Here is a 25,269-nt window from a genome sequence, read left to right as displayed (position 1 = left end):
ATAGAAGCCCCCCACAAATAATGACGGTGAGGTAAGAGGAAATGACAAACACAGAAATGAACCAGGTTTAGCACAGAGAGGCCCGCTTACTGATAGCAGAATAAAGAAAGGTAACTTATATGGTCAACAAAAACCCTATCAAAATCCACACTGGAAATTCAAGAACCCCCGAACCGTCTAACGGTCCGGGGGGAGAACACCAGCCCCCTAGAGCTTCCAGCAAAGGTCAGGATATAGATTTGGAACAAGCTGGACAAAAATACAAAACCAAAACAAATAGCAAAAAGCAAAAGGCAGACTTAGCTGATATAACTGGAACCAGGATCAGTAGACAAGAGCACAGCAGACTAGCTCTGATAACTACGTTGCCAGGCATTGAACTGAAGGTCCAGGGAGCTTATATAGCAACACCCCTAACTAACGACCCAGGTGCGGATAAAAGGAATGACAGAAAAACCAGAGTCAAAAAACTAGTAACCACTAGAGGGAGCAAAAAGCAAATTCACAACACTAGCCCCAACCCTAGCCCCAACCCTAGCCCTAACCCTAGCCCTAACCCTAACCCTAGCCCCAACCCTAGCCCTAGCCCTAACCCTAGCCCTAACCCTAGCCCCAACCCTAGCCCTAACCCTAGCCCTAACCCTAACCCTAGCCCTAACCCTTGCCCTAACCCTAACCCTAACCCTAGCCCTAACTCTAGTCCTAACTCTAGCCCTAACCCTAACCCTAACCCTAACCCTAATGGGAAAATGGAAATACATTTTTTAATTTTTTTATTTTTCCCTAACTAAGGGGTTGATGAAGGGGGGTTTGATTTACTTTTATAGCGGGTTTTTTAGCTGATTTTTATGATTGGCAGCCGTCACACACTGAAAGACGCTTTTCATTGCAAAAAATATTTTTTGCGTTACCACATTTTGAGAGCTGTAATTTTTCCATATTTGAGTCCACAGAGTCATGTGAGATCTTGTTTTTTGCGGGACGAGTTGACGTTTTTATTGGTAACATTTTCGGACATGTGACATTTTTTGATCGCTTTTTATTCCGATTTTTGTGAGGCAGAGTGATCAAAAACCAGCTATTCATGAATTTCTTTTGGGGAGGCGTTTATACCGTTCCGCGTTTGGTAAAATTGATAAAGCAGTTTTATTCGTCGGGTCAGTACGATTACAGCGATATCTCATTTATCTCATTTTTTTAATGTTTTGGCGCTTTTATACGATAAAAACTATTTTATAGAAAAAATAATTATTTTGGTATCGCTTTATTCTCAGGACTATAACTTTTTTATTTTTTTGCTGATGATGCTGTATGGTGGCTCGTTTTTTGCGGGACAAGATGATGTTTTCAGTGGTACCATGGATATTTATATCAGTCATTTTGATCGCGTGTTATTCCACTTTTTGTTTGGTGGTATGATAATAAAGCGTTGTTTTTTGCCTCGTTTTTTTTTTTTCTTACGGTGTTTACTGAAGGGGTTAACTAGTGGGGCAGTTTTATAGGTTGAGTCGTTACGGACGCAGCGATACTAAATATGTGTACTTTTATTGTTTTTTTTATTTTATTTAGCTAAAGAAATGTATTTATGGGAATAATATATTTTTTTTTTTCTTTATTTAGGATATTTTTTTTATTTTCTTTTTACACACATGTGGGGAATTTTTTTTTAACTTTTTTACTTTGTCCCAGGGGGGGACATTACAGATCATTGATCTGACAGTGTGCACAGCACTCTGTCAGATCGACGATCTGCTGTGCAGGGCTGCAGGCTTACCAGTGCCTGCTCTGAGCAGGCACTCGGTAAGCCACCTCCCTCCCTGCAGGACCCGGATGCCGCGGCCATCTTGGATCCGGGACCTGCGGCGAGGAGGGAGGTAGGAGACCCTCGGAGCAACGCGATCACATCGCGTTGCTCCGGGGGTCTCAGGGAAGCCCGCATGTTTGATCGCGGTGTGCCGGGGGTTAATGTGCCGGGGGCGGTCCGTGACCGCTCCTGGCACATAGTGCCGGATGTTAGCTGCGATATGCAGCTGACACCCGGCCGCGATTGGCCGCGCTCCCCCCGTGAGCGCGGCCGATCGCGTATGACGTACTATCCCGTCGGTGGTCATATGGGCCCACCCCACCTCGACGGGATAGTACGTCTGATGTCAGAAAGGGGTTAAGGAAGGGGTGATTCTTTCTGCCATTTCCCCTGATTTTCGGTGGGTGCTTCAGGAATTTCAGGCTGATAAACTTGACCGCTGTCCAGTGGGGAAGCTGTTTGTTCCTGATAGATGGACAAGTAAGGTAATTTCTGAGGTTCATTGTTCGGTGTTGGCTGGTCATCCTGGGATTTTTGGTACCAGAGATTTGGTTGCTAGGTCCTTTTGGTGGCCTTCCTTGTGCCGGGATGTGCGTTCTTTTGTGCAGTCCTGTGGGACTTGTGCCCGGGCCAAGCCTTGCTGTTCCCGCGCTAGTGGGTTGCTAATGCCTTTGCCGGTCCCTGAGAGGCCCTGGACACATATTTCCATGGATTTTATTTCGGATCTTCCTGTTTCCCAGAAGATGACTGTTATCTGGGTGGTTTGTGACCGGTTCTCTAAAATGGTCCATTTGGTACCTTTGCCTAAATTGCCTTCCTCCTCTGATTTGGTTCCATTGTTTTTTCAGCATGTGGTTCGTTTGCATGGCATTCCGGAGAATATTGTGTCTGACAGAGGTTCCCAGTTTGTTTCTAGGTTTTGGCGGGACTTTTGTGCTAGGATGGGCATTGATTTGTCTTTTTCTTCGGCGTTTCATCCTCAGACAAATGGCCAAACTGAGCGAACTAATCAGACCTTGGAAACCTATTTGAGATGCTTTGTGTCTGCTGACCAGGATGATTGGGTGGCTTTCTTGCCATTGGCCGAGTTTGCCCTTAATAATTGGGCTAGTTCGGCTACTTTGGTTTCGCCTTTCTTTTGTAATTTTGGTTTTCATCCACGTTTTTCTTCGGGGCAGTTTGAGCCTTCTGATTGTCCTGGTGTGGATTCTGTGATGGACAGGTTACAGCAGATTTGAACTCATGTGGTAGACAATTTGACGTTGTCCCAGGAAAAGGCTCAACGTTTTGCTAACCGCCGTCGGTGTGTTGGTCCCCGGCTTCGGGTGGGGGATTTAGTCTGGTTATCTTCTCGTCATGTTCCTATGAAGGTTTCTTCCCCTAAGTTCAAACCTCGGTTTATTGGTCCTTATAAGATTTCTGAGATTATCAATCCGGTATCTTTTCGTTTGGCCCTTCCAGCCTCTTTTGCCATCCATAATGTTTTCCATAGATCTTTGTTGCGGAGATATGTGGTGCCCGTTGTTCCCTGTTGATCCTCCTGCCCCGGTGTTGGTTGAGGGGGAGTTGGAATATGTGGTGGAGAAAATTTTGGATTCTCGTTTTTCGAGACGGAGGCTTCAGTATCTTGTCAAGTGGAAGGGTTATGGCCAGGAGGATAATTCTTGGGTTGTTGCCTCCGATGTCCATGCCACCGATTTGGTTCGTGCTTTTCACTTGGCTCATCCTGATCGGCCTGGGGGCTCTGGTGAGGGTTTGGTGACCCCTCCTCAGGGGGGGGGGTACTGTTGTGAATTCCGCTCTTGGGCTCCCTCCGGTGGTTGTAAGTGGCACTTTTGTGAGTTCTGCTCTTGGGCTCCCTCTGGTGGTTTTAAGTGGTACGGCTGCTCCTTGGATTTAGTAGTCAGCAGCTGCTTCCACTGATTGTCGTTCTGGCTCGGCTATTTAGCCTGGTTCTATCTTTCAGCCTGTGCCAGTTGTCAATGGTTCCTGGTTGGATTCACATCTCTGCTTGGATTTCCCTGATATTCTGACCAGTTCAGCAAAGATAAGTCCTTGCTTTGTTCTTTTGCAGTCCACTTGTTGTGGACTTAATCTTTCTGCACGTTCTATGTTTTTTTTTCTAGTCCAGCTTGTCAGTATGGATTTATTGAGTTAAGCTGGAAGCTCTGGGAAGCAGATTTACCCTCCACACCTTTAGTCAGGTGTGGAGATTTTTGTAAACTCTGTGGTGGATTTTTCTAGTTTTTAATACTGACCGCACAGTATTCTGTCCTGTACTATCTGTCTAGCTAGATTGGCCTCCTTTGCTACATCCTGGTTTCATTCTGTGTATGTCATTTCCCTCTCCACTCACAGTCAATATTTGTGGGGGGCTGTCTGTCCTTTGGGAATTTTCTCTGAGGCAAGATAGCTTTCCTGTTTCTGTCTTTAGGGGTAGTTATTCCTCCGGCTGTGACGAGGTGTCTAGGGAGTGACAGGAACATCCCACGGCTACTTCTAGTGTTGTTTTAAGCTCAGGAACTGCGGTCAGTACAGGTACTACCTCCTCCTGAGCACGTCCCATGTTGTTCCTAAACCACCAGCTCATAACGGCAGACCTCAAATAATGCAAAAAAACAAACAAGTTCTTAATCAGTTAGAAACAAGAATACTAATGTTTTAACTCAGAAGAGTTCAGAAATCAATATTTTGTGGAATAACCATGATTTTTAATCACAGCTTTCATGCGTCTTGACATGCTTTCCACCAGTCTTTCACACTGCTTTTGGCTGACCTTATGCCACCCCTGGTACAAAAATGTAAGCAGTTCTTCTTTGTTTGATGGCTTGGACGTGACGGTCAGTTTTTTAAAATTTTTATTCATTAGCCTTCTGACTGAGCACTCTGCACTTTAGCCTCAGGAGTTTTTAATCACAGCAGGAGCGTACCCCTCCACAGAGATATAGATTTCAGTCTAAGAGAGGATTCACATTAGGTTCCAATACAGATGAAGACTTTAGTCTAAGAGAGGATTGGCATTAGGTTAGGTCCTGGAAATGAGAATCGCCTTAACGTGGCTTCCAGGTACACATGAATTGGCCAATTTAGGCGCTAAGCATTCTCAATTTTTCATATTTCTATGCAGTAATGCAATTCAATTTTCATATTTCATATTTGAATGCTATGGCGCTACAGTGTTGCTTTATTTGTTTGATTGTATATGAGTTGGTGACTCTAGGTAAGCACCTTGAGAGACTGTGGACCTGAATGCTCAGGGTGTTGGATTGTCCTGGGATGGACTGGAGTCCTGCAAGCACCTGGTGAGAGTGTGAGTCCTGAATGCTCAGGGTGTTGGATTATCCTGGGATGGACTGGAGTCCTGCAAGCACCTGGTGAGAGTGTGAGTCCTGGAATGGTCAGGGTATTGGATTGTCCTGGGATGGACTGGAGTCCTGCAAGCACCTGGTGAGACCATGGACCATGGACATGGTTGGAAGTGCCTGTAATTGGACTTCCTGGAAGCGCATGGAGAGGCTGCATCTACAGAGCCTGAGACAGTTTCTGTGTTGGGGAAGCTACAGTTCCTACTGTGGGTCTGGACTATCCGAGGTGCCCTGGTCACAAGGACGGTGATCCCTGTGAGGCAGCTTTCCCCTGTGAACCAGCACTGGCAGGAGTCAGTGTGTGAAGCCGGAGCTCCTGAAAGGTAACCTCGGACAAAGGGGATTGCAATATATGGCAGAGAAGTTTACCTGCTGCATGAACAGACTGGTGGTCGTGATAAGTTCATGGATGTAACGAAATAAGACTGTGTGTCATGTGTTTTATGATGTTTAATAAACCGGATTAGACTGTTTAAGTGGAGAAATCGTGCCTGAGTGCTTATATCCCATGCCAAGTGAGTGTTCCCCAACCCACTCAGGTAGAGTTTCACCACAGAGGACACCAGAAGCAGAGCTGTGTCTGCAGGGGATCATCAGTGAGGTAAATATGAAAAAAAAGGTTTTATTTTTTTCCTTATAACATTATTAAATTGATAAGGGGGAGGTTGAGAGGGACTGCAAATGATGAAGGGAGGGGGACTACAAATGATGAAGTGATGGGGAGGGAGACTGCAATGATGAAGTGAAGGGGAGGGGACTGCAAATTATGAAGTGAGGGCAGGAGGGGGTCTGCAAATGATGAAGTAAGGGAGGAGGGGGACTGCAAATGAAGTGAGGTGGAGGAAGACTACAAATGATGAAGTGAAGGGGACTTCAAATGATGAAGTGAGGGGGGACTGCAAATGATGAAGGGAAGGGGACAGCAAATGACGAAGTGAAGGAGGATGGGGGACTGCAAATGCTGAAGTGAGGGGAGGAGAGGGCTGCAAATGATGAAGTAAGGGGAGGGCAACTGTAAATGATGAAGTGAGGAGGGACTGCAAATGTTGAACTGAGGGGGAGGGTGACTGCAAATGATGAAGTGGGGGACTGCAAATGAAGTGAATGGGTGGAGGGGTACTGCAAATGATGAAGTGAATGGGGGAGTGGACTACAAATGAAGTGAGGGTGAGAGGGGACTGCAAATTGAGAAGTGAGTGGGTGGAGAGGGACTGCAAATGATGAAGGGAGGGGTACTGCAAATGATGAAGTGAGTGGGGGAGGGGGACTGTAAATTATGAAGTTAGTGGTGGGAGTGGAACTGCAAATGATGAAGTGAGGGGGAAAGGGACTGAAAATTATGAAGTGAGAGGGAGGGGTCTTGCAAATGGTGAAGTAAGTTGGTGGAGGGGAATTGCAAATAGTGAAGTGAGTGGGAGGAGGGGGACTGCTAATGATGAAGTGAGTGAGGGGAGGGGGACTACACATGAGGAAGTGAGTGAGAGGAGGGGGACTGCAAATGTTGAACTGAGTGGGAAGGGTGACTGCAAATGATGAAGTGAGGGGGACTGCAAATGAAGTGAGTGGGTGGAGAGGGACTGCAAATGATGAAGTGAGGGTGAGAGGGGACTGCAAATGATGAAGTGAGTGGGGGGAGGGGGACTGCAAATGATGAAGTGAGGGTGAGAGGGGACTGCAAATGGTGAAGTTAGTGGCGGGAGGGGAACTGCAAATGATGAAGTGAGGGGGAAAGGGACTGAAAATTATGAAGTGAGAGGGAGGGGTCTTGCAAATGGTGAAGTAAGTTGGTGGAGGGGAATTGCAAATAGTGAAGTGAGTGGGAGGAGGGGGACTGCTAATGATGAAGTGAGTGAGGGGAGGGGGACTACACATGAGGAAGTGAGTGAGAGGAGGGGGACTGCAAATGTTGAACTGAGTGGGAAGGGTGACTGCAAATGATGAAGTGAGGGGGACTGCAAATGAAGTGAGTGGGTGGAGAGGGACTGCAAATGATGAAGTGAGGGTGAGAGGGGACTGCAAATGATGAAGTGAGTGGGGGGAGGGGGACTGCAAATGATGAAGTTAGGGTGAGAGGGGACTGCAAATGGTGAAGTTAGTGGCGGGAGGGGAACTGCAAATGATGAAGTGAGGGGGGAAAGGGACTGCAAATGATGAAGTGAGGGGGAGGGATACTGCAAATTGTGAAGTAAGTTGGTGGAAGGGAATTGCAATTAGTGAAGTGAGTAGGAGGAGGGGTACTGCAAATGATAAAGTGAGTGGGGTGAGGGGGCTGCAAGTGATGAAGTGAGTGGGGGTAGACTGTAAATGATGAAGTGAGGGGAGAGTGGGCTGCAAATGATGAAGTGGGGGAGTGGGGCTGCAAATGATGAAGTGAGTTAGGCAGAGGGACTGTAAATGATGAAGTGGGGGCGGGCATACAATGATGAAATGAAGGGGGAGGGGGGACTGAAAATGTTGAAGTGAGGGGGGGAGACAGGGCAACTATCACCTCAATGGAGGGCCTGATGTAGCATGGTTAGTACACGAGCATCGACTGTAATAATGAAGTAGGGACATGGATACCAGTGTCTCTTGCTGCATAATGCATCTAGACAAAGGAAACTCTCTCGTTTGACAACTCGTACACTGAATATATCAGCTTAACCTATAACCGACTGCAAATGATGAATTGAGGGTGGAGGACGGGGACTGCAAATGATGAATTGAGGGTGTGGGAGTAAATGATGCATAGAGACTGAGGGATGAGGAACAGTAAATGATGATAAATTGAGGGTGGGGGCAACAAATGATGATGAATTGGGGTGAGGCAGCAAATAATGATAAATTGAGGGTGTGGGAGAGTAGATGACGTATTGAATGTGGGAGCGAGCAGTTGATAATGAATTGAGGGTGGGGTAGGAGAGAGAGAAAACATGACAATGAATTGGGGTGGAAGAGGCATGTAAATATAATGAATCGGGGGAGCAGGAGGTACATAGTGGGGGGCATTGAGGATGCAGTGACTGGTATTAAATTGGGGGAAAGATTACAGGGGCTAATTAATTTATACTGTATATTTATTAGGTGGGGAAAGTGGCTATTTATAGTTGGTGGGGGCACAGTGTTGGATTACAATTTATATTTGGAATGGTGGGTTGCATAATAACTAATTATATATCAATGGTGAGTGTGTAGAATCCCAGGGACACGGGATGCAGTGATGAGCAGGAGGCAGAGCATGAGTTAAAGGGTTTATTACAGGGGATACTCCACACAGGGAGAGAAAGGGTTATGAGGGGAGCAAAACTGAATATTGTATCAGGGTAAGAACAAATGTTTATGAAACAGGTAAACTTATCAGTCTGATGGCTTCCGGGCTGTGGAAGCTTGAAATCCCATGGTGGCGCCACAAGTGACGCTTGAAGTCTCTGGCCTGATCCTGAAGAAAGTTGATGCACTGTCTCCTGAGTAGGACTATCAGCTGTGTATCCACCAGACTTCTGCACAACACAATTGATGGTCCCAACTCCATTTAGCAGGCAAGAAATACCATTTATTAAACCTGACAGGGCACACCTGCGAAGTGAAAACCATTCCCGGTGACTACCTCTTGAAGCTCATCAAGAGAATGCCAAGAGTGTGCAAAGCAGTCATCAAGGCAAAAGGTGGCTACTTTGAAGAATCTAGAATATAAGACATAATTTCAGTTGTTTCACACTTTTTAGTTACGTATATAATTCCACATGTGTTAATTCATAGTTTTGATGCCTTCAGTGTGAATGCACAATTTTCATAGTCATGAAAATACAGAAAAATCTTTAAATGAGGTGTGTCCAAACTTTTGGTCTGTACTGTACATGCTGAGAAGTAGTCTGCGGTACTGACGGAGTGTGACTCAGTTCAGTGGCGGAGGCGGCAGTAAAGCTACCAGGCTCTGTATGACCTGGTCAGACTTAGGCCGCGTGCTCGCGGCAGTCAGCGGAATGGTGCGGGACAGATATTCAGTCACAGGGGTGAGCAGGAACACAGATATACGTTCCTCACAGTCAGTGTGCGCATGGGTTGGGGAGCTGCAGCGTGGGCCTGGACTATCGTGTCGTCCCATGGAGAGTGAATCAACCTCCTGCTGCGCACTCTGTCTTCCCGCCAAGTCTCTGGCTTTTAAGTACACCGTCCCTTTTATCCCTGACACGCCCCTACAGTTGAGTGCAAAGGTCTGTTTGGGTCAGAAAGCTTTCACCCCAGCAACAATAGTGACAGCCCTGATAGTTCAGGAACCAACATGAGAGAGGTATTACCGTCCCGGTCCATCTTCCTACAAGTGCATATCTGGATTCAACTGCGTAGTGTAGAAGAAAGGGAAAACGTGGGGAATTTGCTCTGGATGTAGTTATCTGGGTAACTGTGTTATTTTATGCAGAAATGAGTCCTGGCTGGAAGAAGTGATAGCAGTCTGTGCTGGATGAAAAAGAAAAACAAAGATAAAGGACTGCAATTATAGACGTCACTGATGAGTCAGTGTATTACCTGTACACTAACACTGTATACAGAGCTCCTGTGTATAATGTCACTGTTGATCACTATTACCTGTACACTGACACTACATACAGAGCTCATGTGCATAATGTCACCAGTGATCCCTGTATTACCTGTACACTGACACTTTATGCAGATCTCCTGTGTATAATGTCACCAGTGATTGCTGTATTACCTGTATACTGACACTACATAGCTCCTGTGTAGAATGTCACTGGTGAGTCATTGTAGTACCTGTACACTGACACTATATACAGCGCTACTGGGTATAATGTCACCGGTCATCACTATATTACCTGTACACTGACACTATATGCAGAGCTTCTGTGTATAATGTAGCTGGTGAGTCACTCTATTATCTATACACTATAAACAGAGCTCCTGTGTATAATGGCACTTAGTATTGTTTTTTTTAAATGATCACTATTGTAGTATTCGGTTACTATGTGGTGGTGATATGTGGTCTGGTCATGGTGTGGCGGTATTTGTGCCTTGCATGTAGTATTATTGCAGTCACTATGTGGTGGTAATTTATGGCCCGGCCATGGGGTGATGGTATTTGTTCCTTCTATGTGGTATTAATGGTCATTTTTAAAAATGTATGTGACATATTCCCTGAAAGAAAAATAAAGAAAAATATACCTAAAAAGAGTATTTGGTACTTTAAGAAATGTTTAATAGGTTAGAGTAGAATAGGGCTCGGCCAAAAGAGTCTACCTTGGCGGCTTAAAAAATCTTTTGGCCAAAACAAAAGCTAATGGCTTTATATGTGATATAGGAACTGTTAATGTGTGATTGGTGAGGAAGTGGTGCAGAAGTGGAATTTTTCCAAGATAGGGTGGTGGGACTGTGGAATGTTCGAGGGGTTGAGGCGGAGCAGGGGTGGAGCCTGGGCGAAGTCTCAAGGGGGCCCAAAAATTTTGCCAGTATGGGGACCTGAATTTCCTGGTGGCAGTCCTGTCTACAGGCTAATAGGATTAGTGAACACAAAAGGCTCCCCTTAAGTACCACACAGTCCCAGAAGGAAGATTAGCTGCAGTTCACTGCACAGCTTGTAGCTAGGAGCTCTGCTGTACAGGAGAACTGCCAAAAGGAACTTTTAGGCTGTGTGCACACGTAGCATATTTTTCGCGTTTTTTTCGCGGTTTTTCGCTATAAAAATGCTATAAAACCACGAGAAAAACGCTACCATTAAGCATCCTATGTAATAGAATGCATACCGCATTTTTTGTGCACATGCTGCATTTTTTTCCTGAGCGGAATCGCAATCCAGAAAAAAACGCAGCATGTTCATTAAAATTGCGGAATCGCGGCGATTCTGCACCCATAGGAGTGCATTGATCTGCTTACTTCCCGCACGGGGCTGTGCACACCATGCGGGAAGTAAGCAGATCATGTGCGGTTGGTACCCAGGGTGGAGGAGAGGAGACTCTCCTCCACAGACTGGGCACCATATAAGTGGTAAAAAATAAAAGAATTAAAATAAAAAATAGCGATATACTCACCTTCGATGTCCCCCGCAGTCTTCCGGCCTCTCCGCTGCACGCTGCCGCCTCGGTTCCTATAGCTGCTGGGCGGTGAAGGACCTGTGATGACGTCACGGTCTTGTGATTGGTCGCGAGACCGCATGTGACCGGTCACGTGACCAATCACAAGACCGTGACGTCATCGCAGGTCCTTCACCGCCCAGCAGCTATAGGAACGGACGCTGCTGAGGTCTGCAGGTGAGTATAACCATGTTTTTTATTTTTTTTATTATTTTTTAACATTCTATCTTTTACTATTGATGCGGCATAGGCAGCATCTATAGTAAAAAGTTGGTCACACTTGTCAAACACTATGTTTGACAAGTGTGACCAACCTGTCAGTCAGTTTTCCAAGCGATGCTACAGATCGCTTGGAAAACTCTAGCATTCTGCAAGCTAATTATGCTTGCAAAACGCTAGTTTTCTGCGGGTATATGCATGCTAATTCTGCAACGTGTGAACTTAGCCTTACTTCTGCAGTTTGGCAGGGATCTCAGAGATGAGACTCAACCCAGTGGTAATGTTAGGGCATATCCTAGTAATATTACAGTATAGAAATGTCCCTTCAATGTATTTAATGTTTATTATTCAGCTCCAGTTTTTACTTTTGTCAGTGCACTCACAAGGTTGGGTGATAAATAGTGTTGAGCATTCCGATACTGCAAATATCGGGTATCGGCCGATATTCGCTGTATCGGAATTCCGATACCGAGTTCCAATATTTTTGTTATATCGGAAATCGGAATCGGAATTTCCTATAAGTTCCCAGGCGTGTGCGGTGTGTATGGTTCCCAGGGTCTGGAGGAGAGGAGACTCTCCTTCAGGCCCTGGGATCCATATTCATGTAAAAAATAAAGAATAAAAATAAAAAATATGGATACACTCACCCCTCCGACGGCCCCCGGCTCTCAGCGGTGCAACCGGCAGCCTCCGTTCCTAAGAATGCAGTGAGTGTAGGACCTGCGATGACGTCGTGGTCTTGTGATTGGTCGCGTGACCGCTCATGTGACTGCGACGTCATCGAAGGTCCTTCACTCACTGCATTCTTAGAAACGGAGGCAGACGCTTGCACCGGTGAGAGCCAGGGTCCGTCGGAGGGGTGAGTATATCCATATTTTTTATTTTTATTCTTTATTTTTTACATGAACATGGATCCCAGGGCCTGAAGGAGAGTTTCCTCTCCTTCAGACCCTGGGAACCATCCAGGATAGCTTCTGATATTTGTGCCCATTGACTTGTATTGGTATCGGGTATCGGTATCGGCAATATCCGATATTTTTTGGATATCGGCCGATCCAATCCGATACCGATACTTTTGAATATCGGAAGGTATCGCTTAACACTAGTGATAAATAGATATTTGTGTCTCAAAAAATTAATCCTCGTAAATATAGATCCTGCCATCGAGTTTTCAGAAACTTCAGCACATTTGGGTACCAGATCTCCAATTTATTTTGTTGCCTTAGGCTAAATCAAGAAAAGGTAGAAAACCTTTGTGTACCAAAGTGTTTTTCAAGAAACCGTGTGTATAGGAGCTACCTTGCAAACATCTGCGCTTGTTTAATGAAGAGGAACTTTTGTTTTATTTTAAAAGATTTTAGTCACGAACCATTCAGACAGAATGCAATGCTGTATGAAAACTAGAACATAAACCTCTCGATGACTTCAAGGGAATGACAAATTGGATAGAGATGCATTCATTCCATATAAATTCATACATTATTCACAAAAATACTACAGAAATTTCATAAATAACAATTTGATACAGCAGATAATAAAAAGCACTTCCTCTGTATGACCCCTTAGAGAGATGCTTGTTCCAATATGGTGAAATAAATTCTTTCCTTTCCAAGGTAATGATTTTTTGCTATGAATTTAAATATAAAACTTGTAAAAGATGCAATATGACTATAAGGTAGGGGGGGCAATTAATTTTGCCATGGGCCACATGAGAAACTGTGGCTGTTGTGGAGGGCTGATCCACAGGCCAAACTTAATTTTGCTCAAAATTATTATTATTATTATTTGACATTAATTTTTTTTAGCATAGTGGGAGCATTATTTCGGCTGGTTATCAAAAATAAAGGGGTCCCAATGTCTTTTTTTAAAATTATTTAACCCCTTCATGAACTTGGGATTTTCTGTTTTCCCGTATTCGTTTTTCACTCCCCTCCTTCCCAGAGCCATAACTTTTTTATTTTTCCGTCAATTTGGCCATGTGAGGGCTTATTTTTTGTGGGACGAGTTGTACTTTTGAATGACATCATTGGTTTTACCATGTCGTGTACTAGAAGATGGGAAAAAAATTCCAAGTGCAGTGAAATTGCAAAAAAAGTGCAGTCCCACACTTGTTTTTTGTTTGGCTTTTTTGCTAGGTTCACTAAATGCTAAAACTGACCTGCCATTATGATTTTCCAGGTCAGTAAGAGTTCATAGACACCTAACATGACTAGGTTATTTTTCACCTAAGTGGTGAAAAAAATTTCCAACTTTGCAAAAAAAAAAAAAAAAAGCGCCATTTTCCGATACTAGTGGCGTCTCCATTTTTTGTGATCTGGGGGTCAGGTGAGGGCTTATTTTTTGCGGGCCGAGCTGGCGTTTTTAATGATAGCATTTTGGAGCAGATACATTCTTTCGATCGCGCGTTATTGTATTTTAATGCAATGTCGCGGTGACCAAAAAAATGTAATTCTGGCGTTTCAAATTTTTTTCTCGTTACGCCGTTTAGCGATCAGGTTAATGCTTTTTTTTATTGATAGATCGGGCGATTCTGAACGCGGCGATACCAAATATGTGTGGGTTTGATTTTTTTTTTTATTGATTTATTTCGATTGGGGCGAAAGGGGGGTGATTTAAACTTTTATATTTTTTTTTATTTCTTTCACATTTTTTTTAGCTTTTTTTTTTTTTTTTTTTTTACTTTTGCCATGTTTCAATAGCCTCCATGGGAGGCTAGAAGCTGGCACAACACGATCGGCTCTGCTACATAGCAGCGATCTGCTGTTCGCTGCTATGTAGCAGAAAATCAGGTGTTCTGTGAGCGCCGACCACAGGGTGGCACTCACAGCTGCCAGGGATCTGTAACCATAGAGGTCTCAAGGACCTCTATGGTTACAATGGAGAAGCATCCCCGACCTCCGATCATGTGACGGGGGTCGGCGATGCGCTCATATCCGGCCGCCCGGCCGGATGCGGTAGTTAAATGCTGCTGTCTGCGTTTGACAGCGGCATTTAACTAGTTAATAGCGGCGGGTGAATCGCGATTCTGCCCGCGCCTATTACGGGCACATGTCAGCTGTTCAAAACAGCTGACATGTCCCGGCTTTGATGCGGGCTCACTGCAGAGCCCTGCATCAAAGCAGGGGAGCTGACCTCGGATGTACTATCCCGTCCGAGGTCAGTAAGGGGTTAAAGAAATGATTTAAAGAACGGTGTGTGGTCCCCCCATTTTTGACAACCAACCAAGCTAAAGCAGACAGCAGGGGGCTGGTATTCTCAGACTGGGAATGGGCCATGTATATTGGCCCTCCCCAGCCTAAAAATAGCAGCCCCCAGTCACCCCAGAAAAGGCTCATCTATTAGATAAGCCAATTCTGGCACTTTTTCCACTTGGTGTGGTGGCAAGTGGGGTAATATTTGTGGGGTTAATGTTAGCTTTGTAATGTCAGCTGACATCAAGCCCACAGGTTAGTAATGGAGAGGAGTCTATAAGACTCCTCCATTTCTAACTCCATAGTCATAATGTAATAAAGACACAGCCATAATAAAATCCTTTATTTGAAATAAAACTCCACGACCCTCTTTAACTCTAATTTATTGACAAAAAATAAAATAAAAAATATATATTTCTCACCTGTCAGACGATAATCCATATGTCCCACAATGTTCTCCAACTCTGCTACATCTGGATTTCATGACTAAGCAGTGACATGATGCGACCGCTCAGCCGTGAATCCATGATACGCTGAGTTGAGCCTGAGTACTCATCTGTAGTGCCGAGCGGTGATGTCAATAAAGTGAGCAGAGTTCATAGTCGATGAACTACAGTGACCTCACTGACGTCAGCGCTGGCTTTCAGCAAGACCAGGTGTGCAATAACAGCGTGGGAACAGCAGCATTCTAACAGGTAGTAACAAGCTTACCGCCGATCATAGGTGGTGTTTCTCGTGCTATCATCTTCGGGCTGCGGAATCCAAAAACTAGGTATTCAGTATGATCCCGAACTTTATCATTCGGGTTCGCCCATCCCTAGTTACAAAATGCTGAAAACAACCAGAGTGGTGCCAAGAACAGAAGAAGACTGTGGCTGGTAGGTATAAGACTAAGGACAGGGAACTTAGATTAACAACACCACTCCAGTGCTGAAATGTAAAAAAAAGACAGGAGTGGTGCTCTAATACAGTGCGGACCTGGACTTGCTTTCTAAATGATGTGCATTGGTGATTGGCATAAATGGAGATGGCCCCATTGCACATGGGGTCTCCTTATGTGAAAGGTAGAGTTGGAAACATTGCAGTTGAGTATGAGCCAAAGTGTGCTGTAGAAGTGTGTCTGATGACTTAGAGACAGCACTGACAACCTGGGAACCTGGCGGCTGTGATGTGATAGGGAGGGAGATTGAGGCACCCTATCTGATGCCAAGTATGAGACCTACATAGTGTGGAGTGGAGGCATGGCATGTGATACCAGATGTTGTATGGACACACTTGCTCAGTTGATACAGTACAAAGTCATTTACTTACTGTCATAGAGAAAAATAAAATCCATAAAGACATCTCCAGAGAAGGCAGAAGACCTGACCCTTCAACCTCCATTGAAGTAAGCCTTCACATTGAACATATGATTAATTATACCCAGGAACAGAGGAACTAACTAAAACAGAGGAAGTAGAAAGAGCTAAAATTTCAACCTCTATTGAAGTAGGGGCTTTCTGCAGTGACTAGATAATTACAGCAGAGAGATTTGCTGGGAAGGAGACAACAAGGCTGAGATTTGTTAATGCAGAGGTGGAGAAGTACCTTTCCCAGGGATTAGTTTACTGTGATAAAAAAGAAAAAAAAAACTGGTTAGTTTCAGTTAGAAATTCTGTCTTAGGTGTCCAGATATGATTATTGGGTTTTGCATCGATCTCATATTTACAGGAGATATATTTTTGGCGTCATAAGCAAAGGGATGAAAAGAACATATTCAATTACATCACCATAGGTCCATTAGAACCCTTCTAACTTAATAACGATCCAATACATGCCATTTTTAATTTTTATCAAAAGGTAAAATCGCGATAGGAAACATGATGTAAGCTCTGAGCCATTTCTATGACATCAGGTTTAGTAATGTTCTTTCATTACTCTTTTTTATTTTGTGTAATTGCATATACTGTATTGTTTTGTTCTCATTTTGTATCATCTTTTTATATTCTTTATAAACACTGCCTACATTTCTGGATTAAATATGTAAAATTTAATAGCTCTGTTCCTCTTGTTCTGTAAACCGCACCCCTGAAGCCGTGCGTTACCTGTAATGGATGTCCAATCTGCCTGTACTGTATAAATGACTGGTGGTGGCAGCTAGTAGTTCTTTTTGCTATTGTGGAGTTGGCAGTGACCGTATCGGGATAGATAGATAGATAGATAGATAGATAGATAGATAGATAGATAGATAGATAGATAGATAGATAGATAGATATTCTAAGGGTTGGAATCTGAGGTGTATATACCATACATTCAGTGAGAGTTTCCCAATAACCAGCGTAGTAGTGGAAGCAGCTGTGGCCTCTTCCATCACTCATCACTCAATTGCGTAATTGTCCTAACCATTGGAGGCAGTGGAGTTGCGTTCCCTTGACAAACTGGTGTCAACGGTGGGATCTGCGATGTCATCTGTGACAAAGTGGTAACAGCGGAGAGATCAGCATGACTCCCCGGCTGCTATTTGTGACATTGATATGTACTGTACAATCACAACGGGCCGGCGCCTTTACCCAGTGAACATAAAAAAAACTAGTTTGCCTGTCACATGATGTTAGCTATACAAAACGGCCCTCTGTTCAGAGGCAAATTGCAGTCATGGCATTGGAAACATTCAGTCCATAAAAGGTTTTAATAGCCATGAGGACCTATGGAGGTTCAGGGTACTCCACCATAAAGTGATTGGTGCATCCCTGCAAGAGAAAGGGCAGACTGAGGCAGAATGATGCCTCTCAGAGACTTACAGGCTGCATTGGATACAGTTACTTTGGTATAACCTGTCCTGGAGTGAACACTTTCAGAGTCAAGATGCCGAATCCCAGTAAGGACAGCACTCATTTGTTGAGATCTGCACATTAATAAAAGCCATTAAACTCCCAAACTCCAACATTTGTGGCATACTCTGGGCGAATACAATACAAGTGGGTGCCACCAAGCTGGACTGGGGTGTCCCTCTATGAGAGAGACTCCCATTCTGGTGGACCCCAGCCATGCTTGTACTAGGCAGTCACCGTGAACAGCCAGTAAGCCTCTGAGTAAATTTTTCTGATCTCTATATTTTCTGCATTTTGAAAGGGATTGTCTCTGATGAAGCATTACAAGTGTATTTTTCTATAAGTATTAACATTGTGCAACAAATAAAGTCAGGAATCAATTTATTTTTACCATGTTATCCATTACAGATCTGGCAGATAACTAGTTAAATAGACGTCATTAGACAAAGTAAATGTGGAAGAAACAGTAACATAAAAGAGAATGGGTTTTGTCACCAATAACCTTTTCAATCAAAAAAGAACCGAGGTGTAAAAATTCCATTAGAAATGATAATTATTGCAAGAATTGCCGAGGCTGGAAATCCCAGTGTAACCTATTCCGAGTTGGGCAGTGCAGCATGAAGAGCCTAGGAGGGTAGCAGAATCTATTAGCTGACGCGATATGTACAGGACAGAAGCTGTTATACTGGGAATTAAAAAATGTCTTCTGTTCTCTTTTAGCAAAAAAAGCTGAATGATCGTGAATTCTGGAGAGGAACTCTTCATTGCAGTACTAGACTTAATTTGCAATGGGTTCTTGCTAAGAAATGAATTAAGCTGCACATGATCTTGTTGAGTCTAAAGATTATATAAATTGATAATCTGCAACACACAGGAATTGTGCAATGCTAAATTAGTAATCCAGATTTTGTAAAGGCAATCTGTTAGCAGGTTCTTGATATATGATCTAAAAACAACATGATGTAGTAATAGAGACCCTGATTCCAGTGATGTGTCACTTACTGTATTTACTGTTTGAATACAATCAGTGTTTTATCACCAGGAGAGTATGGCTACAGGACAACTGGCCTCGTTCCTCCTAGTCCATCATTGACGCAGCTTTCTCTCACTATACATTATACACAGAAATCTGTGCCGTGAGTACAGTTATATCACAGCTCAACAATTGAGCAGAGAAAACTATGAATCTATCATAACTGTTGCACCCAGTATACTAAGTGATACATTGCTGGAATCAGGGTCTTTGTCTCTACCTCAAGCTGTTGTCAGATTACATAGCAAAAACCTGCTGACCAGCTCCCTTTAAGGCAATATCACCATTCTACAGATTATTTCCAAACCTGATCAGCTCCCCAGTGTCACATAACCATATAGTGCCCATACTCCCAGGATTTCACAATGCTATTTAGTGCCACGGCGTCCATGTTCCTTCCACTGATTTCGGGAGGAGCGGAGTGAAAGGCGCGTCAGGGCAGAGGGAGTCCACCTTGTGCAATAGCGGTTCAGCTCTGACAGGTATTATTATAATACTTCGAATTTTGACATGACATACTACTCTGCAATATTTGAATGCACGATATGCACTCTAAAACTAAGCACATGAACAAAAAAGTGAAAATTATGTACCTTTTAAGTAATTGTTTTTATACTTGTTGTGAAATAAAAATAACTTTTTAATTAAGAATTATATGTTATATATACTTTTTTCGTAACCCTTATGATACATAACTAGGGTTAATTTGTAGCATGGCTATTTGAGTAGAAAAGTACCATTTAATTAATTATTTGTGGACTAATTTTGCCAATTAAATGGGTAGTCATCTGTAGCAGTGAAGAGTCTTGATACTTCTCATGAGGTGATGTCCGGTCAGCACATAGCAGCTTCTGTTCCTCTCAGTAGGGAATCCCCCATGACCTCTACTCTCCTTTTCTTCTTCATCACATTGTTTCTTTTTCACTCCCTTCAAGATGATTCTGATTGCTAACTGGAGTGTTCTTTATGGGCAAAGCACTTTTTTGATATATATCTTCGTAATTGTCCTACGTGAGAGCCTGGTAATGGTTCTTCAGCGGTATGGGGGCTGGTTGCCTCCTCATCCTCCTGCTTCTTTGGGTCACATTCTTCCATTGCTCTTCTTCTGCAGGTACATTGAAAGGTGCTTCTCTTCGAACATTCTGAATAGTTATTTCTACTCCGTCATTAGCTTCTGTAGGATCACTGAAAAGTTCTCCTCTTGCAACATTCTGAAGAGATCCTTCGGCTCTGTCAAGGAAATTCTCTTCTTCTTGGATGAGCTTCAGTGTAGCTTTTCTCACCTGAAGACTTTGCACCTTTTCCTTTAATAGAGTCACAAGCTTGCATTTCTGGCATGTAAAGTTTGTCATTTCCTCTGCGAAGTCTGTAAGCATGTAGCACACACAGCACAACATTGGGTAGTCTCATCCATGTTGAACAAACTGAATTGTTGTTGAACTGTTGTAATGGATAATGGAGGCCCACCATCTACTAGTTGTCATGTATATTATTGTCTGATACAGCAGAGCGTGGATGCAACAGCTACTTCTTCACCACCTTTAGCTTGGTCATTATTATCTGCTAACACTACAAGGAAGATCTTACACATAGTTACAATTTAGAATTACAATTTAGGCTCTAGAAGGAATTATGAAAGTAGCCAATGGGGCAAGTGTCCCAAGATCATCCATTGAAGCACTTTTACTAATTAGAGCGCAAGCAGACAAAATGCGACTGTTGAAAAGGCCTTTGCATTTAGGGGCACTAAGGTCTTAGCAGAAGAGCAGATGAAAAAAGTCTGAACCCTCTGGTGTTATTGGAGCCAGTACAGTACATTATATAGGTACTGCATAGTCATGGTATTTTCCATAGTTACAAATACAATTGAGTGGTCAATAATATGTGAATTATTTTCAGCGATCCTCCACCACCAAATTCCATGTTTTCAACAAGTGCAGCTACCCTTTAGGCACACTGTCCTCATTGATGAAATGTCATGCATGTGGGTGTAAGATGAATCACATGTACTTCAATGTCCCCACTTCATCCATCTCTTTCCATCTCGACATAGAAAGCTGTGCACCCTTATTACACGTTGCTATTCATGCACCACAGTCCCACGTGTTTCACTTCAAATCGAGTAAAACAATACCCAAATGATCTCACATTTCGCACTTGTGCTGAAGGCATGGACGATATTGCTTTCATAAATGATCAACTCTATGTTATGAAATGACTTTGGAGTGCCGGTAATTACCAGCCATTTGGGAAGTAAACAGTTTGCTGTTGTATTCTGATTTGCTTTGTTTCTCTGTGTAATGAGTACAAGAGATATAATCACACACAGCCTGCAATCTATGGTTCTAACAAAACACCAAAGTGAATTCTGTCCGGAGCTCTGTGTTACCTTTTCTGCATCAGGATCTTAGCTGTTGTTCCAGTGGCCAAGATACAGAAAAAATTAGAATGTAAATTTAAACTCTTCATGACTTTCCTTCTTTTGTTTTTTCCTCCCCTTCTTCCCAGAGCCATAACTTTTTATTTTTCTGTCAATATAGCCATATGAGGGATTGTTTTTCTGTGGGACGAATAGTACTTTTCAATGATCCCATTGATTTTCACACATACTGTACTGGAAAACAGAAAAACTATTCCAAGTGTGGTAAAATTGCAAAAAAAAGTTAAATTTCACAACTGTTTTCTTTTTTTTTTCACTATATGGTAAAACTGACCTCACAACATGATTCTCCAGATCAGTACATGTACGTAGGTACCAAACATGTATAGGTTCTTTTTTATTTAATTGGTAGAAAAAAAAATCCAAAATTTGTATGAAAAAAAAGTTTTCGCATTTGTAGCTATTTTTCAAGTCCCATGGCGTTTCCATTTTTCGGGATATGGGGCTGTGGCAGGGTTTATTTTTGCAGCTTCATCTGAGATTTTTATTGATACCATTTTGGGGTAGTAAGATGTTTTAATCACTACTTATTGCATTTCATTGCAATGTTACAGCAACCAAAAAAATGTAATTCTGGCGTTTTTTTTTCTCTTTACGACGTTTACCTATCAGATTATTTTACGGTACTTTATATTTGATAGATCGAACATTTCTGAATGCAGCGGTACCAAAAATTATTATTTTTTTTTTTAATTTGGTTTATTTTTAAGGGTTATTATTTTTAAAAACTTTTTTATTTTGCTTTTTATTGTATTTAATAAGCCCCTTAGAAGACTTGAAGCTACAATCTTCCAATCGCCTGTGCTATACATAGCAGAGCTGTCCTGACAACTTATCGGCCAACAAGTGCGAAGAAATTTACCCAAATGAACATGGATTGTCTCTGTTTGATAGGACTCTTAATTTGCCAGCAGAGTTGGTCAAACTCCCCTATATGAATGTGTGGGAGGAAGCACTCTCTTTCTCATCCACCCCCGAACACTGGTGGATTGCGGCCACATTTACTCAAAGGCACTCCTCCTACATTAATCATCTTGAAAAACTAAATAAGATACATATGAACTGGTATCTGACCCCTTATAAAATTTCCAAATTTAACAAATCGTATTCCTCATTAAGCTGGAAGGGATGTGGGGAAAAAGGGGATCTGGGTCATGCGTGGTGGTGGTGCCCCAAGATAGGAAGATTCTGGAATCGAGTGGCAGACTTAATCAGGACCTTGATAGGTTTCCCTTTAACCCTAGAGGGGCCATTGGCAGTCTTAAATATTGGGTTGGACATCCTTCCCCCAAACTTAGTTCCAGGGATAACCCATGTTTTAACAGCGGCCCGTCAGAGCTTGGCAAGGCACTGGAGGGAAGCTACTACCCCCACACAGGAGGAACTCATTGGTAGGATAAACTCTCATTATCTACATGAACATTGTTTGGTTCACTCGATAAAGCAAAAAGAACTAGTCAGTCGCCAGTGGGAGATTTGGGAGGCTTCTGGATTGGCGATAGCTCACACTTAGGATGGTTTTCATATTTTTCCTGTTTTTTCTGGTATTCTCATAATCAGATTGGCCAGATTGTTATACAAAAATGTTTAAAACAAAGCTCCTAAAGCTCATTCCTTTCCACTATCCATTAATTTACCTTTTGTGTACAATCCTGGCTGCCCCTTTCCTTCTCTGTGGTCCTTTCTTTCCCTCCCCTCTCCTATAATATCCAGTTTGGAATTGGTTTGTACTAGTGGTTATTATTTGAACATGGCTGTTATACTGATATAATTGTGTAAACAAGTTATTTCTGTCATAAGATTTAATTGAATAAAAATTTATTGTTTAAAAAAAAAAGTGCGGGGAAATGTACAGGCTCAGCGCCAGAACCCTCATCAAAGACAGGGACACATCCGATAACATAGATATCCGTCATCAGTCGTGAAGGAGTTTAAATACAATATGTGGACAAACGTTTTGGGACACCTAAACATTACACAGGATACAGTCATGCTGGAACAAAAAAGGATTTTCCTCACAGTGTTCCCACAAAGGTGGAAGCATACAATTGTCCAAAATTTCTTGGTATACTGAAGCACTAACATTTACTTTCATTGGAACCTAGAGCAACCCCTTAAAAGTAATCCATAGTATTATCCCTCATGATCTAGTCAGGCAGGTAATGGATTGCATCCAAACTACAGTATGTGTTTTCCCAGTGACTACCAGAAGCAGAAAGGACTGAAAGATAGAATCCTGTGCTAGCTGTGGAACTGCAGCAGTTTGCTTTTAAACCCCCTCAATGATAGTCACATTGCCCCCATGACTTCCAGGCTAATAATATGCAAAACACGGCACTCTGCTGGATGGTGAGATATGGTGCTCAAGTAGGGTCTCCAACCCGTCAATCAATGTATACAATAAACTTGGCACTCAAATCGGTTGTAAGATGAAGTTAATTGACTTTATTGCACGTCCCAGATACAGTTTCAACAGTTAAACGTTTTCGGTCCCACTGGACCTTCTTCAGAACAATTTCCAATTTATCAGGATGAGGAGCTCAGATCTGCGTGGCACTGGATCGCCAGTCCCTCACTGGCGATCCAGTGCCACGCAGATCTGAGCTCCTCATCCTGATAAATTGGAAATTGTTCTGAAGAAGGTCCAGTGGAACCGAAAACGTTTAACTGTTGAAACTGTATCTGGGACGTGCAATAAAGTCAATTAACTTCATCTTACAACCGATTTGAGTGCCAAGTTTATTGTATACAATGACTTCCAGGCTAGCTACAAATGTCCTGCATGATTACAACAATGTCTTCATGAGAGCAACTATACCCTTATATTCATCCCTAAGCCCTAAGGAAAGCTTCTATGCACTCCAATGCCCCTCAAGTCTGCGCATCAGATGCAGGAACTGATTTTGATAAAGGTGACAGCTAGTTAAAGGGGTTTTCCCACAGACAAAGTTAATTTTAATCAACATTTTCATTAATAGATATTGGAATAATAATAATTTCCACAATTGGATGTGTTAAAAAAAATATTCCTGTGCTGAGATAATCTTATAAATGTGCCCATGCTGTGTACTCTGTAATGGCCGTGTCTGACCTTGCAGGGACATGGTCTCATCATACCACATCTCCTGGCCAGGGGAGGACGCAAAACGAGTTTACAGATATTACAGTATGGGATCGCAGCTGATTCTTTATGTGAGGTAAAACATTCCTTAAAAACAGGAAGTGTTAGCAATGCCTGTTGTCAAGAATAGAGGGGTTCCCACACTGTTTTTTTAAAATATTTAAATCAAGAATTGAAAAAAAATTAGCAAGGGAACCCTCCCATTTTTGACAACCAGCCAAGCTAAAGCTGACAGCTGGTATTCTCAGACTGGTAAGGGGCCATTGATATTGACCCCCCCAGCCTAAAAATAGCAGCCCGCAGCATGCCCAGAAAAGGTGCATCAATTAGATGTGCCAATTCTGGCGCTTTGCCTGGCTCTTCCCATTTGCCCTGGTGCAGTGGCAAGTGGGGTGATAGTTGGGGGGTTCATGTCACCTTTGTATTGTCAGGTGACATCAAGCCCAGAGGGTAGTGATGGAGAGGCATCTGAGATGATGAAAAAAGAGTGATTTGACTTTATTTTGCACATATAAAATTGTGCACAATATAATAATTCAGTAAATAAAGGCATTGATTTGAGAGTTGAATGATATGACAAGGACAGTAAGTAATAACTTGCTGTTTGTTGGTTGTCCCATCGCTGGGTTCCCCAAGAATGAGGCAATGACATGCCTGTTTGAATGGGTCTGCTAGCATTATCCTCAACACACCACTCAGCTATAGTCACCAGTGGGTCCTCCACCACCTGTGGATATGCAGCGCCCCAGAGCCCTGGTCGTGCAGTATCGTCACTCTGCCACTAAGGGGAGTTATGGTACGTCTGATTGTACTAAAAGAGTTCACCTGACCAGGTAACACAGTCACACACTACAGTTCACACTCCGGCCACCAGGGGGAGCAAAAGGTTCTATTTATTAGGCCACTCCTCACACTCTGGTAAAACTGGGGGTTGGATAGGAAGTTAGGAAGAAGCTGACTGGGTTTTGCCCAGGCAACATCCTGTGAGAGGGGGAGCTGCTGGGAAGATTCAGGGGGGTCCCTGTCAGGGGTGGGATCCTGACAGTGGCCTAGCAAGAGACAGATCGTTACGGAGCCGTGCCTGCACTTCATTGCGGCGGCATCTTAAGAAAGGACAAGAAGCGAAGTATATTGTGGAGAAGTGAGAAACGAGATCACAGCACTAGGAGATAATACCGGGAGGAGTCGTGCCCTAAGATCGAGGCAACATCCTTCTGAGGCACG

This window comes from Ranitomeya variabilis, chromosome 7 (assembly GCF_051348905.1).
Source record: "Ranitomeya variabilis isolate aRanVar5 chromosome 7, aRanVar5.hap1, whole genome shotgun sequence".
Lineage (NCBI taxonomy): Eukaryota > Metazoa > Chordata > Amphibia > Anura > Dendrobatidae > Ranitomeya > Ranitomeya variabilis.
The sequence above is the reverse complement of the archived record's forward strand: the minus strand, read 5'-3'. Positions refer to the sequence as shown.